Source organism: Corvus kubaryi, unplaced genomic scaffold (assembly GCF_017639235.1).
Source record: "Corvus kubaryi isolate FWS band 111438036 unplaced genomic scaffold, C.kubaryi_AGA036_p1.0 37382, whole genome shotgun sequence".
In the NCBI taxonomy this organism is placed as follows: Eukaryota; Metazoa; Chordata; class Aves; order Passeriformes; family Corvidae; genus Corvus; species Corvus kubaryi.
Window position 1 is genome coordinate 8,082,660 of NW_024581124.1, and position 18,530 is coordinate 8,101,189.

General features: G+C 37.7%; 1 long non-coding RNA gene across 1 annotated transcript in view; it reads right to left on the reverse strand.

Moving 5' to 3' along the window:
• LOC121667793 overlaps positions 1-18,530 on the reverse strand; it is a 211,476-nt gene that overhangs the window by 127,744 nt on the left and 65,202 nt on the right. Inside the window, exon 2 of the long non-coding RNA XR_006017154.1 lies at positions 13,035-13,154. This is a non-coding gene — a long non-coding RNA (uncharacterized LOC121667793). The remainder of the gene's footprint in view (positions 1-13,034; positions 13,155-18,530) is intronic.

The following is an 18,530-nucleotide window of genomic DNA, read 5'->3' on the forward strand; positions in this document are numbered from 1 at the left end:
AGGCTGTCTTGTCTGCTTAATTGTAAAAACACTGAGTGAAAGGTGAGTCATTCTTTGTAAATTGAGCCTCAAGCATTCCTCATTCTCCAAAAAGTTAGAGAATATCATTGAAAGGGTCTAGTATACTGCAAGTTACCAGCACATAAAGAGGAAAGTCACACCAAATTATAGTTAATAAATAAATCTAAAGGACAAAATTGTAAAGACAGATTTTATTCCCAAACTATGTCTTGAAAAATGTTTGGAAAATGCAGGCTGCCCAGAAGGCATTTGCTGTATTGCAGGGATAGTCATTTGTCCAGATGGCAGAGGAAGTTGCTGGGGGCATGAATTTGATTCTAACTCATAAGGAGAAGCTAAGTAAGAATTTGGAAGTAGAAAGAAATTTGGGAGGGGAATCAGGAAATGTCTGAGTTCTCTATTTCATGAGAACAGTGACATTCAGCAGATTCACAGAGACAGTAGGCTGGATCTTTTGAGAAGACATTCTAAGGGAAAAAGAAGTGTAGAAGAACTGGCAGCTATTAAAACAGACTCTATTAAAAACACAAAGGCAAAGGAGTCTGCCACAGAGGGAAAACACTTGGCATGACTCTTTAAAGAACTTACAGATCTAAAAGGAACATGGCATAAAAGAGAAATGGACAGATATTATAGAACTAGACAGGTATACAGTCAGAAAAACAAAGGTTAAAAGGGAGTTATTGCTGGCAATGAATATCAGAGATAACAGGAAAAAGGTACTTTCAGTCCCATGAGATAGAAAAGGTAGAGATTATCTAAAGAAACTGAGAGCAAATGTGAGACAACAGAGAAGACAGAAGGATTCAAGTTATTTACTATCTCACCTTCCCACAAAGACCCAGGTATTTTTTGTGCTCATTTCAACAGAAAAACAGCCTAAAGACCAGAACCAGGAACAGCTTACATGTTCAGATACACAGAGAACCTGAAGGAATTTATCCTAGACTTGTTAAGAAACTAGTCAAAGCAACGCTAGGACCAGCAGTAATTCTGTGTGATGACTCAGTGTCTTCAGACAGCAGGACTTCAAAAACGTTTAAAGTGCTAAGTGCTCACTATATTAAACTGCTACTTCAAATTTATAAAAATTAGATTCTTGTTCTCTTCTTGGTTTATCCTCTGTAACTATGCAGGAGAGTGCTTGGCAATGGCCATTGTTCAGTCTCAATGTGCTGAAAATTCAGTAATTCTGTGCTGTATTGGTTCCTTCAAAATATTGTCCAAGGGAATAATTCCTGCTACAAGCAACGGTGTATGTCTTTGTCAGATTTACAGCCATTTAGGGAAAGAAACACGCACCAGGAAGTTGTGTAATTACATGAAGTGATATCAGCACAGAGCCATTTCTCTCCTTCATTATCTATATTCTAAAAATTGGACAGTTATCAGTTAATAAATTCTAACTGCAGCTCGAGTCTAGCACTTTATAAACATTTACAAAAACCTATCAGTACAGAAAGGTAATCACACCTTGCATTTTAAATCATCTCTGAGGACATATCCTGTGTTCCTTGAAAGGATGGACCCTCGGATCATTACAGTTCAGCAGTTACAGAAATCACAGCAGTGTGGGCAGTGTCTGTGTCTTAATTCCCAGCCATGGACACAACAGCTTCGCTCATCACAGATGAAGCGGCACAGGGAATAGTGAACAGGTACTTGGAGCTGAAAACTGCAAGAAAGTAAATTTCACCAAGAACGTTTCATTATTTTCTTTCCCCTGCTTGCCTGTTGTATTTTTACTTCTGCCTGTAAACCTTCAGGCACAACACCTCGGTAGATTTTCTAAATATCAGTGCAAGATAACATGCACCTGGTGTTTATTACTGTAAATGTAACATCAATTAGATGCATCACAAGGGAGGATAATTACCTAGATTTAGCGGAAAAAATCTGCTCTGTATGAATATTTGAACATATTGATGGCCCCACGTTTTCCCTGTTTGTGGGAAGAGATGAGGGGTTGTCTTAGGTTTTTTTAAAGACAGTATTTTATTACAACTCAGCACTCTTCCTCTGGAAAAAAAAATAGGGAAAAAATGGTTTAACAGCACAGTTCCCTTTGCAAGTTGACATCAAGATACTCTTAATAAAGATAGTAGTTTATTCCCTTAACTTCTCACTGTGGCATTTACTCGATAAAACTCCACATAACTAAATCAAAAGATCAATATGTGACCCTATGAATTTATAGCCACCAAGGCATCCCCAATATTCGTATATATGGTCCTAGACATAATCTATGTACTTATACTGCAGCTTGGAAGAGAATATATAAATAATTCAGAATTCTATGCAAATATCTCCTTGCAGAGACACACCAAACAGAAATTGCTTTGCACCCATCCTCATCCATAGGGTTTGAGCCACATGGGAGGTTGCAGGACAACGTGAGTAAATGTTTGGATGGTGCATTATGTGCCCTGTTTTACCTCTAACAGGCACCTGTAGCCACAGCCGTACTGAAATCTAGTAAACTATTTTCCTGGATAATCCCACACCTGCAAATGAATTTTAGACAACTGCAACTTTCATTTTCAATACGTTTCTAAGTACTGAAAATTGGATTTGAATGCACCTTAAGCACTCCAAAACTGGATAGCCACTGGACTCCAAATTTATTTCTAAAATTCCTTGTGACTTCCAAGTGAATCACATGCTGGTTTGAGTCTTGAGGCCAATGCTGCATAAACCAGTAACTTTCTGCTCATCTTCTGTATTTACACCTTGGAGCTAGGGAAAATACAGAGGAAATTGCACCCAGACGTGTAGATGATTTACAGTGCCTTGGGCCAAGCGATACGATTTATGCACTATGTCCTACATAGCCCAGCCCAGAGGCTCTGCATAACACTTTGATGAGGATTTAATTTACTTCCTGTAGTGATAGTGTAGTCTGTCATACCAGAATTTAAGTACATTAAACAGCAACACCATAAAACTTCTCATTTTCATTCATAAGTCAGAAGTAATTCCAGCAGGGGGAAAAAAAAAGAGGGTATTTCACATCAGAAACAGATTCTCATCTTCTGAGACAATTTTTTTTTCAGTTGAAAGTCTTAAGAGTGATATCCCATATACCCTCCTGATCCTTTAGCTGGAGATACTGATAGCTGGCAAGGCGGCAATATATGGTCATATGTGTATCTCCTGTCCCAAAACCCTGGGTAGTGCAATTAATTAGCACAATGGGCAGTGAGATGCCACCACATCTGCAATGATCAGTAAACATGTTTTCTTCTGAGACCAGGTAATTGACTGTCTGGGCACTCCTAGTCCCTGTTAGGTCTCAGCCAAACAGATTAATTTAAACTATCAGAAAACAAGCCCTACACCTTCAAAAGTGCTGGGATCACTCACCCAGGCGGCTCTAGTCAGAGCTGGGAGTGCTGGGAAATGAATTGTGACAGTGAGCTGCTTTCTGAACAGCTTCTTAATGATCATGGTTCAGGATAGACCTTTGTTCTACCATCTCCCCATCCCTGTTGGGGGTGAGAATTGGGGTCAGAACTGTGTCCTGGTGTTTTTCCTTTGCAGCGTGATTTTATTTGCAGTGAGGCTCTCAGACACCTGTTAGTAGACTGCCAGGGCAAGGTCTGAAGCCCCTAATGCAGGCCAAGTGCCACACTGGTGTTATTAAGCAGACTTAATCAAACACAGCATTGTGACTTCCAGTCCAGCCTAAGACACTCTCAGAAATCCAGTCATAATTTCCCTGGAATGAAGTGATAATGGGTTCTTATTTTCTACGGACACTTCGAGAGGAATATGCAAAATATCTTAAATAAGAGATGACACGTACAGAGAGGTTAAATGGAATTATTCCATGGAAATTCATTCCCTTCTGCCCAGAGCAACTGACACTAATACACATATTTCAGACATAAAGGCTCATGCCATAGAGACAGACGTCCCAGAGAGATGAATTGTTTCTCACTTGCATGAGTAAATTCAGTTCACTTAAAATTAAATTTGCATATACGCTGTTTTTCTTATTAATGACAAAGAGAAAATACTTGGCTAGACTTGGTCTGCAGACTGGGTAGATTGCTTTTTATCTCATTTTTCTGAGAAGAATCCAGCTTTTTTAACAGGAGTCAAGTATTCCCGATACCAATGCTCATAGGGGCTGAAAAATCTCACAGCTCAAGAGCTTCCTAAAGTAGCTAAAGTACCACCTGAAGAAGCAAGAATAAATAGAATAGTGTCTGACTTCTATTTCTCTTAAGCTTTTTTGTATACATTTGTCTTTTCCTTATTCTTAGATAGCAACCAACTGAAACAGTTTGTGTTTGCCAAACGTTCTCTTCTCCACTCTCTACAAATTTGGGAACCCTCTGTGAAGTTCTAACACTAATTAATAAACTCAGCAGAGGATGAAAGTCCAGTTATCAAGTTCCATTAATGCAAGTTTTGAAATGCAGCTGCTAATCAAATACCAGCAAATTTGTTGTAAAATTACTTGTAGGTCAATTGATTCTGTAACTGAGGCAATTTAAATAGCAGTCAAAAATTTCTTGGTACACTAGAAAAGTATCTTTGCTATTGAAGCATTTTATTGAAAGAAGTAAACAAACAGTACAACTTTCTTAGAGGGAAGACCTAAAAGGATGATTTCAGGCATTAGCCACATGGCTTTCCAAGTAAATGATGGGTCTTGCAAAGGGGAAAGCTGAAATCATCAAATTAACACTTGAGAATTTCTTTAACTCGGAAGAACATTTGCAGTGATCTCAGAACCCTTCTAATTCCTCTGAGCTGTCCTTTTAACAATATTAAAGGCTGTAGCATGTAGTGACCGTGAGGGAAATCCTATTTTCAGTAACTCAAAAAAAGATTCAAATATCAGAGCTGTAGAGAATTTTCTGGACTTGCACAGGAGAAACAGCTGAGGAGATGGAAATTCTACAGGTATTTTGTATTTTTTCTGGAGTTCCAGTTACATTAATTTTAACATTTTGTAATTTATGTTTCTATTCTTTATGTAAGTGATGGGTGTCTCCTGAATGAAGCATTTCTCTCTAATCATAATGCAGTTCCTAAAATCCATTAAAATCAGAGACACGGTGTTAAAATGTCAAGTGTGTAATTGATGTGTGAAATAAATGGACTCTCAGGGCTATGTAAAGGGTGAGCTGGCACTCTGAAGGATACTCCAAATGAAGGCAGCAATATTGCCTGTTGAAATACAATAGACAGGAACATTTTAAGGCAGCTTTTACCACTGACCTTCTTTCTCTTTCCTGACAACGGCTGTAAAACACAAACAAAAATTCAGCAAATAAAATACTCCATTTGGGCAAAAATCCTACTGCAAATCTCCCATGTCTCTGAAATAAAGTGAGAAAGATTCAGAAGCAGAGCAAACAGCCTGAGGGTTTTTTCAGAGTGTCACAGAACTGAAGCTGGATTCGATTACTTTTTGCAAGGTGTGGTAAAAGACCACAACAGCCAACACTCACCGAAGCCCTGAGCAAAGCTGGGAAAGGAGGAATGCACTAATGACATAGAAGGTAATGTCAAGATTTTGGCACTTTCAGAAACTGAGAAATAATTATGGATCTTGTTCAGATGGAACTTCTACCCATCAAACAAGCATAGGCCTAATCTCTCCTTACATTTTTTAGTTTGTTCAAATGGGGTACTTTTCTTCACATTGAGAAGCTATTAAATCTTGTGATTGCACAAAAAATTTCACATCTACATTTGAGAGATTAAGACATCCATGTGGATATTTATGTAAGATTTGTTAACATATATTCATTTTTAAAGATGTTGTGCCATTTTGCACCATGATAAAAGACATTAAATTATTCTATAATTCAAGGGCACAGATGAACACCTTTGAAACATCTGAAGAGGACAGAGAGCTACAGGGATAGATGTATCGAGGGTGAAAATTAATAGAGCCTAACCTTCTAATCAGTCTGAAGATTTTAATTTCCATTACTACCAGCAGAATTTAATTGTCTATTTAATTGCATAAATGTTGCCAAGTATCATATTTTATATTTCTACAGTCATTATGAATATTCATCTAAAAATGATGATTGCAAATAGGTTGTCAATAGAGCAGATAGGCAGTCTGAAATGCTTAATAACCAGCACAATGATAATTATCGAACCTTGTATAGTATTTCCCATCCCAGGTATATAATGGCCTCTTCTCTTCAAACTAACAAAACTTAATTAGGATACATTCCAATTACCTTGGGAGACTGCAACCTGAGAAAGCAAAATAAAAGATTGGCCCACAAGAAAGAAGTCTGGTCTTGTAAACAAGCAGTGAACTACAACAGAGGGAACCTGGAACAAAAAGAGAGCACTGGCACAGATGCCAAGCACAGAGCTTGGCCCAGTCTGAGTACTTTCAAAAATACTGAGTAATTTGGCTTTTTCCACCTTCGTTAAAGTCTTCAAGTAGATTGGAATCAAAATTAATTCAGTATTTTGGCCATTTAATATGAGAGAAATTGTCGTCTCTCACACTGTCATTCAGGATTCCCTATTGTTTCACTACGAAGAGGCCACTGTTACAGCGACATTTAATTCCTCATAACAATTCATGGGAAACAACAATTTAGGTTTTTTTCTTCTCTTGTATTTTTTTGCTCAGTGGTAACAGTAAATGAAAGATCAAGGCCTGATGAAAGTCTGGCATTTACTAAGGATGTTTGAGGACCAGGTATCACACATACAGATGTTCAAAACTACACTGAGAGCACAGCAGGCTTGCGTGTCCATCTCTCAAACCTCATATCCACATCCTTGGTTTAATAATTATGTCTGTTCTGATAATCATTTACTCTAGAAATCATGTTAAATGTGCTAGTCCTAGAAGGTAAAATGACAGATTACAGGCAACTGAAGTTGCCATTCCTCAAATGAAGTAAAAAACTTGACCTTGTCGACCTTGCCACTTAAATGCGAAGCAAAATAGAGTCTGTTATCTTAAGCCTTAGGAGGAGACCTGCAATTGTGTGGTCATTGCCTCTGTCCTCCAGGTCCAATCTGCCACCCTGCTCCAAATCTGATCCGCAAGCTTGAATTACTGAGGGAATTCAGTTCCCTGCTTAGAGTGCCTCGAGGTTTATGCATCCCACTGTGCCTTACAGGGGTCAGTCCCCGCCAAGCAGCACTCACGCAGCAACCATTGTGTCCAGCATGATTTCCTTCAAACACATCCCTTTCCTCTGCAGATCAATTCCACGGGAGTGCAATTCCAAGCACGTAAATTCACCCCCTCCATCAACAGAGTCTTTAGCCGCTGATAGAGCTCTGTTAGAAAAGTAACCTTTCACTGATCGCAGCCAGACACTGATTTTTGTCATCTCAATATAATGAAGCTGGAAATTAACAAGTTTTTTCTTTAACAGAGGAAAAAAGTTTTTTAATTAACCTGGGCTCCCTCTGCAGCAGCTGAATGAAAACACTGCAGGTGCACCTAGCCAGCAGAGCCTCTGTGCACAGTATGATCTTTCCCCTAATGCGTACACATGTACATTTACATTTTCATATTTCTTTAATTTATGATTCTGTTTCACATTTGGTCAAAATTGGCTCTACTTTTTTAGCAATTAAATGCTTCCATATAATGCATTCCTTCCATGGGTAGACCACAGTTAAAGGTAAAGTTCCTGTCTGGTATAAATCACCAGAAGTCTCCTGACTTGAACGGAACAGAATTGATTTACACCTGCTCAGGACCTGCCAGCAAATCTCTGAAACGCAAAATATGTCCTTTTTCTTTTCCCCTTTTCTTTAAGCCACTCCATTTTTATTACCCTTTGAAAGGAACTCTGAAGTGTTTACTTGTCGAGAAGATAAAATATTTGCTGTTGAAGTTCATTCCCTTAAGTTTTACAGTGATTGCCAGTGTTGCAGGGGTCATTCTTCTCCCCACTCCAAACCCCAGGTCCAGTACAGAGACATCAGTGAATGTTTAGAGGAACAGTGAGCTTCCAAGGACAGGGACAGAGCCAGCACAGGAGCTGCTGTGGTGTTCTCAAGGAGAACATTTTGGTAGAGATCTACCAGAATTTGTTTCCATCAGTATCTGGAGGTCTGAGAGTTTATGGCTATATTAAGAAACTAGGGAATGAATGGAATTTTTAAAATTCTGGCTTCCTTGTGAAACAGAAAAGTGGAAATAATTCGAAATAGTTCTATTCAGAGACAAACTACTCTGACAGGTTTCTTCAAAAACATGCTCTCCACATGCGTGATAAAAGTGTTCTGGCTGTGTTGGGATGATTGGAGCCTCCTGCAGTGTGGGTGCCCACAATCCGCTGTTCAACCAGCATCCAGAACTCCAGAAACCCCTGACAAACCCTTTTGCTCTCTATACAGAGAAAAAGATCTGCACTGAACCACCCTGTTAGCATTTATTCTGCCTCCCCAGAGAGCCAGTGTCATTTATCATTAACTCCCTGCATGCTGAGCTGACTGGTTTGATAGCCTGAAAAGGAAAGGTTGAGTGTCTGCAAAGCTGCACTCTTAACATGCTGCTTATTTGATATTTTTAGAGATCCTCTCAACACTTCACAGTTATCAAGCTTCTTGATCTTTTTATAGTTTGATTTACATAAATTTAAGTGTTTCTTTCCTCTAAATAAACATCCAAGCAATTCAGGGCTTAGTTGATTTCCAGCCTGTTGCAAGTACAGCAAGAAAAGGCTAAAGATGAGAAATTACAGGGGTAAGTATATTTCATTGACAGAAAGAAAGACTGCTCATCTAAGAAAATATATTTTGGCAATTTCTTTATCACCTCAGTCAGGGAACAGCCTATAATCATAATGCTTAGAGACTACCAAACAAGTTTAAAGTCCAAATATTGCATTACTTCTAAAAACACAAAAAGAATAAACATTCCAGTGCTCTTAGTTTAGAGCAGACTGCTAATAGTTTAAATCATCTCAAAATCCACTAATTTCTGTATAACTCCACATTGTGGTCTCTGTTTTCCATTGTAATCCATAAGGTTTCCCATGTAAGATACAAACCACCATCAAGCTTTACAAATTAAAGAGGAAATGCAGTTAATAAGTGCTATCTTAGGCTGTGAGAAAAGAATATCTGCTAGATTGGGTCACTCAGAGAAAGCTCTCTGAGGCTTCACTTGCATAGCAGGATAAGCAGATGGATCATGGTCCTAGTACACGGCTCTCTCACTCTGATTTGGAATGCCAATTCCCACATTAAGCAAGACCTTAGTGCACCTTACCCCCGTAGAATTACTCTGCCAATCCAATGTTCATACTGCAGCTCCAGTGGTTGCCTGCTGACTGCTGTGCTCCATCAAAATTCACTGTAGTTTTGTGAAAGGATAGACACCAGGCCAAAATTTCCATCCTGCAGAAATCCCTCATTTTCAAAACTGCAGCAAGGAGGGGCAAGGGGTGAAATTGCTTTTGTTCAGTATCAGAACCAAATTTCAGCAGTAAGAAATCTTCCAAAGGTGGGAATTAAAAGAAAAACAATTGGAAGAATGGAAACAGAGTTTGTGAATATTTCTGGCGTGGCAAGGAGAGTCCAGAGTCAGTCTGAGGAGGCTGCGGGTGAAGCCTCTCAGCCAAACAATCCAGAACAACCACCACACGTGGGGCCCAAGGGAAAGAATGGCCCAGAAAGGGGTGGCTGGAAGGATTTCTTCCAGCGGACTTGATCTGTCAGAGCTAAGAGAATGCCTCAATTCCACTGAATAAGCATTTTCTGGTGGAAAACGGGGCTCTTTAAAAAACTTCAACAGGCTCTGAACACTTCAGCATCACACATCTCCTTTGCTGCTTTGGCTTTCACCCAGCAACCTTTGCAACATGTCCTATTCTGTTTATATTGTATATTCCACTATAATGCTGTCTGAAACTGTATTTTAGTCTGATTTTCTTCTCCCCTAGGTTGGTAAGAATTGCAGAATTGCTCCCTAGAAGCCAGTGAATACAAAGTAAATGTGAAGACAGCCAAAACTCTGCCTCCTGTCTGACTCCTAGTGCGACGTGTTTACTCTTAGCCTGTTCTAGCTGTTTGCTTTTGGCTGTTTGCTTTCAGCTGGCACATGAAGACAGCTCACTAGTGGCCCATTATGAGATGAAAAAGTATTTCATGATGGATTGAATTTATTTTGGGTGCAGATTCAGAGCTCAGAATGGTATAATGAGGCTATCTTATATGAATCAATGCAGTGAAGGCAGGTTGCTTAGATTGTATTTGAATTTCAGTATCAATTATTTTTTGGCTTTGCAAACAAATGTTCAGAAGACTTAAACACTGGAATAGCACGTATAAACAGAAGACAAAAACAGATTTAATACAAATATTCTGAAGAACAAAGTCCACATGCAGAAAAAAAGATAAAGCTATATTTTTTTAAATGCAGTGAGACATGAGCTCCACAGAAAGTCATATGTGCCTGAGTCTTTTAACCTGAAGAAATTGTAGTGCTTTATGTGCAGAAAATGAGGCAGCACATGTATCACACACACACAGAGGCTTTTGCCACGGTCACAGTGATAACTGTACTTGTGTTTATTGTCAGGTAGAACTCTGTGGAGAGCTTTTTGCCTCAATTATTCTATGAGTATGAAGAAGTGCTCTAGCAAAGTGTGCTGCTCTGAATGTACAGGTGAAGCATGTGTACAATGGGTTTTTTCCCTCTGATTATCTAAGAAGCGTCCTTATATTTTTCTGCTAATTGGTCCTGGTTCAAAACTAGTGACAATCAGCAGCACCAAACTAGGTATTACATTGAGGGATACTGCAGCAAAACAGTGGTGTGCCCTCCAAAATTGACTATTTTTAGACTTTCTACATCACTGGAGATCTAATTGTTGCCAAGGTTATTGATTATTCTTGGTGTTTCAAATTGCTTGAGAGCTGAGTATTTTAAGTACATTTTAAAGTTAACATTGCAAATAGAGAGGGTAGAAAATTATAAAAGTACCAAGAGGCAGTAGTACAAGACAAATCTATTGTCTAGCAGCACAGGCTGATCAATACAATTATTAAACTGATGCACTAAGTGTATTTGTCTTGAGCCATGTAATTTTAACATTAAATTAAACCAGAAAGAAAATACATTATTTTTAAGGACATTGAATTTTCTTTGTCACAGCAAGTAAATAAGGTCACGAACACATTTATTACATCTGGTTCTTTCTTCCGTAGTGAGATCAGCCATTTCTATTAAAAAATGGCCGTTCTGCTCAATGGTAATAGAATCAATCAGTTTCTGTTATATTTTGACAATTACTTTATCTTTTTCTGAAGAAATAATCACAATTCTATTAGGTTTTGCATGTTAAAAATTCAGAATTAATTGAGCAAATTGCTTATATATATATATTTATATATATAAGATTTCTGTATTCATAAGTAGATATTTCCTTCTGTATTTTTTTGTGTATATATAATTCAATAAATTCAGAGACTGAAGAAAAAATTTCTTCCTGATGAAAAAAAAAAAGGTATAAGAAAGGAAAGACACATGTCTGCATTGGAAGGAAAATATATAGGTTCAAAACAGGTCTCTTACAGACAATACAGTAGAGAGAGCACAAGAATGTATAAATTGTGTTCAATTAGAAAATCAGGATTTTCAGGGTGCAGTGTCACTGAAATATGATCTGAAAGCGGGTTCAGAAATAACATGGAGTCTCTCTGTTTTCCTCCTATCCAGTCCTTCATCTGGTCTGACCAGGCATCGTCTTCCCAAAGTCTCATATTTTGCAAGGCTTTTCCAAATTGCGTATCTCTCAGTGTAAATGGGACACATTTCATGCTCTTCCATGTTTCGAAAACATGGAGTTGGAAGATTTGGCCTTCCTTTCCTCAGCATTTTAATCTGGAAAGGTTGTTACCAGATCTGCTCTCAGCCTTCTATTATTAACTGTTCTAGTCATCATAGTTACGCTTTCTTTGTTTTCTTTAAATTTATTTCTCTTCTTTTCCTCAATTCTTTATTAAAAGCATCTACCCAAAATGAACAAACAAGATAATCTGATTAACCAAATTCAACAAATGAGATTCTAATGAAACAAAGGAAAAATTGTTATAAACATTTTTTTCTGTAAATTATTTTTAAATTGGTGTACTGCCAGTTATGCACCTTATTTTAGAAAAATTATTCTGTAAGAACATTTTAATTCACTTGAAGATAGTCTTTGATAATGCACACTTTTTAACCTTTATTCAATAATTTATATCTGAATATTAATTATCCAGTGGTTATCTTAGCTACACTATTTTCAAGAAAGCTATTAATTGGATAAATTATACCTTTAAAGTGCCAGAGAAGTAACACTCAGTACCAGCCATTTTCCATCAGAGGCACTGCTGTACAAGCAGATAAATACCTGTTTGACAAATGCACGTTAAGAAGAAATGTGGAAAGTATTGCATTGTCTAAAGTTTAATGAAATGCTTGAAATTGAGGTCTAAAGTTCATCACAATTTCCCATCATCCACTTTTACAAAAGTTGCAAAGTCAAAACAGGAAGGTAGGAGCTTATCTCACAATTAACCTTTTGTATTAAACAACGTTAAAAGTCATCAGAAAGAAGAAAATTCCTCTGTAAACTTTCTGAGAATATTTACATCACCTCCAGTGTGTTCTGATGTCACTCTGAAGGACACAATCCCTCAGTGAGACACTTGGCAAGCAGTGCAGATGAGAAGAGGCTCTAAAAACACCTTGGTGAAAATCAACATCAAGGTGAAAAATAATGCACCATTTTTTCAGTTACACATAAACCCAACCTTCTGGTTCAGAGGCAGCTTTTGGGTGTTTGGTTCCTCATGACCCAAAGAAGAAGGAGCTGTAGAAGCAGCTGTTATTTTTTCTGACTGGCATTACCAGACTGCTTTGACCCTTGCTGAAGAGAAAACAAGTAGATAATATGAACACACTTAGTGGGAGGAGTAAATATGATAACAAATTCAGGTTTTATTTTAAGTTCCACTTTCATGTCCACAAAATCCTTGTCCAAGGCAGGATGAAATGAAAGCCTTACCTTGCTGCCTAAGGGAGCGCGAAAGCCATGGCAACACCGCTGACCACCACTGCTCTTTCTTGATACACACAATTCCAGCAGTAAAAAAGGAGAACAGCATCTTCTGATGTTAAGCAGAACCTGTGAAAGGAACAGCAGATAGATTGTTATTGGTAGCACTTAAGGTAAAAAGGAGAGAGAGAGAGGGAGTTACAGAAAAGTGATACCTGTGAGAAGAAGGATAGAGAGACCTAAATAGCCTCCAGGTAAGTTTTTTTCATACACCTTATCTTCAAGACCAGTCCATGTTATTATTGTTGATAACCTTACAAATCAAGCAGGGTTATCAGAAAGTGGTGCAAAAATACTTTTCAGAAGTGCAAATTGGTTTTTTTTTAAACAGAAATGATACAAGAACTAAATGTTTAGATTAATGTGTAAAACACAATTCTATTTTATGCTTGTTTTTCAACTTTCATAGCCAATTGAGTATAAACTCACAACAAAATATATTGTAGTTCAGATAGGTAACAGGTTAAAGAAAGTCCAGCAGTGTCTTGGTACATAAAGGAAAAGGCAGCACTTACTTTCAATCTTTCTCTGTGCTTAAGCAACACTTTCATTAATCAGCAGTTCAATCAAATACAGTAATGGATGATTTATAGTTCCTTGGTCAACTTGTAGCATCACTAAGAGTTCACTAAACACCATGATTTTGAATTTAACCCTGGTTTCTTCTTGCACTTAGTAAGTGTTTAATTAATACCTGGCTTCTAAAGGATACCATCTAATTAACTTCTACAACCTAATGTATTAGTAGTCTAAATAAACAAAATGCATTAGACTTTTCCACTGGCTCAATTTGATTTTCCAAATTGAGGAATGTAGCTTGACATCTATGCATAGTAAGCTGGTTGCTTTCAGCCTGCTTTCAAAGAGAAAGAATTCTCCACTATTAAGGCAGTTTCTTTGCAGAGACAAGTGGTGGTTTTTATCTGAGTCTCAGTTTTTCCTTCCTGCTACACAGAGTTTCTATCTGACAGTTTTGAGTCCCAGGAGGAAGACTGCACTCGGACCTGAGAGGTTCCTCTGCTGCTCTAAGATGAAAATCAGAAAAGTGCCAAAGTGCCTCTACTACCTGGGTGTTGGATTGAATGAACATCCTTGGAACAAAACATGGTTCAAACGTAACCCTTTAAAATACAAAGAGTGAAATTTCCTTTAAACTCCATCTGAGGAGAACAGCATGTTTCTGGGTACTGCACAGGACAGAAATGCTCTTCTGAATAAAGTGGCTCCTAATACATCTAATACACAAATATATAAAAAGAATCACAGAACATTTTGTTACTTCACATATTGTTTCACACACAGAAGTACAAATGTGTTCACCTACAGTAAAATTAGAGCACCAAGAAACATGTTCTGAAATTATAGTCCTCTTTATGGTGTCACGCTAATTCCATAAGGTAGAGAATAAAAGCATACAAGCATTATTAGTCACCTCACACAGTTTTCCTTACCTTATCTAATTGTGTTTCTATCTTCCTATAGACTATCTAAATAACCCAATTTCCACAGAAATTTATGGAGTTTTAATTTTACAGATTTCTATCTACAAAATTCTAATTTTATGGATCTGTTTTGGCTCTATGTAACAATTACAAAGCTGCTCCTCCTACCATTCTAAGGCACATGGAACAGAAAATGAAGGGGATTAAACAAAGGGCACAGGAAAAGTATCCCATAAAGAGGAAACTATGACAAACTCTTTGTCTCAGCACCTCACATGTGATTAAATACTCCATGTTTAGTCCCTGTCATATCACTAATGCTACAATAAATCCTGGACTGGTTTTTTCTGGTTTGGTTCTGTTCTGGTCTATCATTTTGTGTTGTATATAAAAGACCTTAACAGGCTGCTACTTCTGACAGATCAATTTAAATTTCTTTTTGGACCGACATCTCATTTATACAGCCTTGTTGAGATATTTGACCGGGTCCTGGGAACTGTTCTGGGCGTTTAAATCAGATTTAAGATGTTCTCTTACACGTATTTGCATCCCAATCAGTAAGTCTTTACTTCCCTGCAGGAATTCATTGCCATCCTTTACCCCTACTGAGGCTTATCACTTTCCATATACCAAGAATGTCCTTTGTCCTTCAAATTCCTATTTACAGTAATCTGCCTGTACTAATTTCCCCACAAATCATCACTGCTGGCCTGAGAGGTAGATGCTGTAATGACTCTCCTGTGTTTAACTCTAGACAAAGCCACTGAAGGAAAAAGGACATAGCTCTAAAAGCTTCTAACCATCTGAACACCCATTTTTAAAGGCCTGATTTCCAGAAAGCTTCTAGCAATTGCTCTCTCACAACTCACTTTTTTTAGGTGTTGAGCTGATTGTCTGGAATGTAACTCATTTAAAAGCAGTAGTTGGGGGGGGAAAAAAAAAAGAACTAAATTTACAATTATTTGTGATACCGATAAATCCTTCTAAAGTAAGTCTGTGATGGACAGCGAACATTTGTTTGAATTCTCAAGTCTATATTCAAGTAAATAACTGCATAAATAACCAGAGGCAAATAAATCATCCCAGCAATAAATAAATTCTCTTTCATCAAACATGAAAAACATATTGGTTCTGAAAATAAAGTGAAGGAATAGTTGTTATAGAAGCTTCCTTTTCAGGTGATGTGTACCTCCTCTGTCAAATGCTTGTGAAGGAAAAATTATTTATTATTATGTATGATTTTTAATTTCCCAGTGAAAAATTAGATGTGATATCTCATTTCCTAAGTGTATAGGTGAGAATGAGTGAATTAATGCCAAGCAGTCTGAAAAGGCTTTGTTTGTTGTTTTTCTGAACATGCTCTAACCACTGTTAGCTATGAACATACACATAATTCATGTTAAGGAACAATTCCTGCAAGTTTAGGCAAAGCTCCTGGCGAAGATAGATAGAATGTCATTAGACAAAAAAATTAAGTAATTTTTTTTCTGAACTTTTGACACATCCAAATGGATTTTCAAATATTAATTTTAAATTAGATTGTCATAGATTTTTTTGACTTCCTAAGTATTGATGTTGAGCTGAATAAAATATGATATGCAACATCTTCTCTATGAAACCTTGTGCTCAACACCTCTCTTAAGCTGACTATGACTCGTAAACCAGAATTTATTGGAAAGGAAAAGTATTCCAGTGCATATCATGAGGAAAAGGCACAGCAAGTTTCTCCCCACAAGTAAACAAAAGAATTTAAAATGTTTCTAAAATGTAAGGAAAAAGAGACACACTTTTTTACAGTCATATAGGAAAAATAATCACTCTTACAGCAATGATGGACACACAATAAACTCCTGTGTGCTTACCTGAGGTTCCCACACCAAGTTCTAGCACATATTAATTAGCAATTAATCATTTGGATTGTGCAAGAGCAATTTTCAGACAGTCATCAGTATTGATTGTTATCCATTTTTCTTAAAAAATGGTTTCTGTGCACTGATGTTTTATCAGTCAAGGCATTAACTTTGTAGCCATGAATATTTGTCATTCACTGCCCTCCTCCACATACCCATCACACTAATTGCCGAAGGAGTAATCAATCTGAACAACAAAACAACCTTTTCCATTTCTAGTAGAAAATCCATTTCATAAACTGAAGCTTCAGAAATATACAAGTTATCCTATATCAAGTTCTGACTAATGTTCATATGGAAAATGGTGTTGAGTCACAATGCTGAAAACTCAGTGAAAATTTTATCCAAGTTATAAAAGAATTTTTGCCTTATTCAACTCAAAAATCAGAAAATTACTGCAGCAAGGCTCTGACTGAGAGAAATTAGATTCAAAATTGGGTTTTGGACAACCATGGTATGGAGCAGGAAAGCATCTTTCTGAGGACAGAGGGACATCAGCTCCAAGAATACTTTCAAAATCTTTCACATCCAGTTCCCGGAATTAACCCACTTCAGGGATTGCCAAACCGTTTGCTTTGGTGCTTAGCAATGAATTGTAGTTTTGCCTGGGAAGAAGTGAAGTGTAACCATGAAAATTGAAGCGACTTGCAGGGCGAGGTACATAGTGAGTCTCAAAATAAACGCTGCACATTAACTCCCTTTTCAGGAGGAGAATTTTAGTTTAGGTATTTGCATCCCCCCAGGGAGTGCTAAGTGCCCAATTCCATGGCCCCTGCTGAGCACCAGGAATGTCCCACTGCCAAACACCATCCAGAAGTTCTTTGAGGGGTGCTAGGAAGCATTCAAAAAAACTTGTGCCTTATTTCTCCACACATTGTTAGAAATAACTGAGGTTTCTTTTATAGCACGAGAGCGATATTTCACTCAAGACTTTCAGAAAAATAGAGTTACTACTATCAGGAGAAAGTGCAGTCACAAGGTCACAGCAATTTAGAAATCATTTCAATTATGTTTCCTAAGGCTATAGCGTTTCTTTTGTGATGTTATCCTAATAACCTTTAAAGAAATGACACATTTGGAAAAAAAAAAAAAAGAAATGGCTTGAGGAGAGGAACAGTGGCCACAGATTTATGTAATATTTATGGATCTCGTTCTCCAAATCAAGGAACCAGAAAAATTAATGCATTCTCTGCCGGGGGCTTTTTCATCAGTAATAATACATCAGGTTTAATAATGCTATCCCAACACTACAATAAAATTCAATTCCTGTTTGCAACAGTTTTTTTGGCAGCTTTGGATGAATATCTCCTTTATAGGCAAAAGTATTCTACAGCATTTTAGCTCCTGGCAAAGCTTGGTAGAGCCAGGAGCGATATCTTTGGAAACATTTGCTGTGCCCCTCAGTTTAGGCAGAGGTAGGTCTGAACGCCAGCTGTCTGTTCCATACACAGACACAAAAAAAAGGAGGTAAAGCCATGTGCCACAATTCCATTCGGCCTCAAATTCTCTTTGAATTATTAACTGCAATCCATCACCTGAGCACATTTGTGGTCTAGGTCTAAGTGTTCACATTTCTACCAGCAGGATGGCTCAGACCCATCATTCAAAACAGCAGAGCACTGTTTACAAATAAAAGCTGTGGGTGCTGCTATTACTTTTACCTCAAAAGGGTCTGAGGAAGGAAAAGTCACTGACCGAGGATACAGGCATCAGCAATGAGGAATGCTGACAAAATTGACAACATGACTTTGGGCACCAAAAAGAGGTTCTCCATCATTTGTCAGTGTGCCTAAGGCTTCCAGCATGAAGCACAGGAGAGAAAGGCCAGAAATATTTCATTACTGTTTTACACATGCATTTCCTTTCTGCTGGAAATGGTGAGAGGACCAGAAACAGCCACCCCTTCCAGTAATAGATATTTTTGCTATCTAATATACATCAGTGTAAATGATAGCTATAGTCAAACAAACTGCTGAAGCATAAAAGAATTTAGGCATGGAAATGGATAGTTTCGCTTCCATCAAAGACATTGGGGAGTCTCACCTGAAAGTAAATGTATCTACATACAGGGGGAAGTCATGCCAAAATAAAGT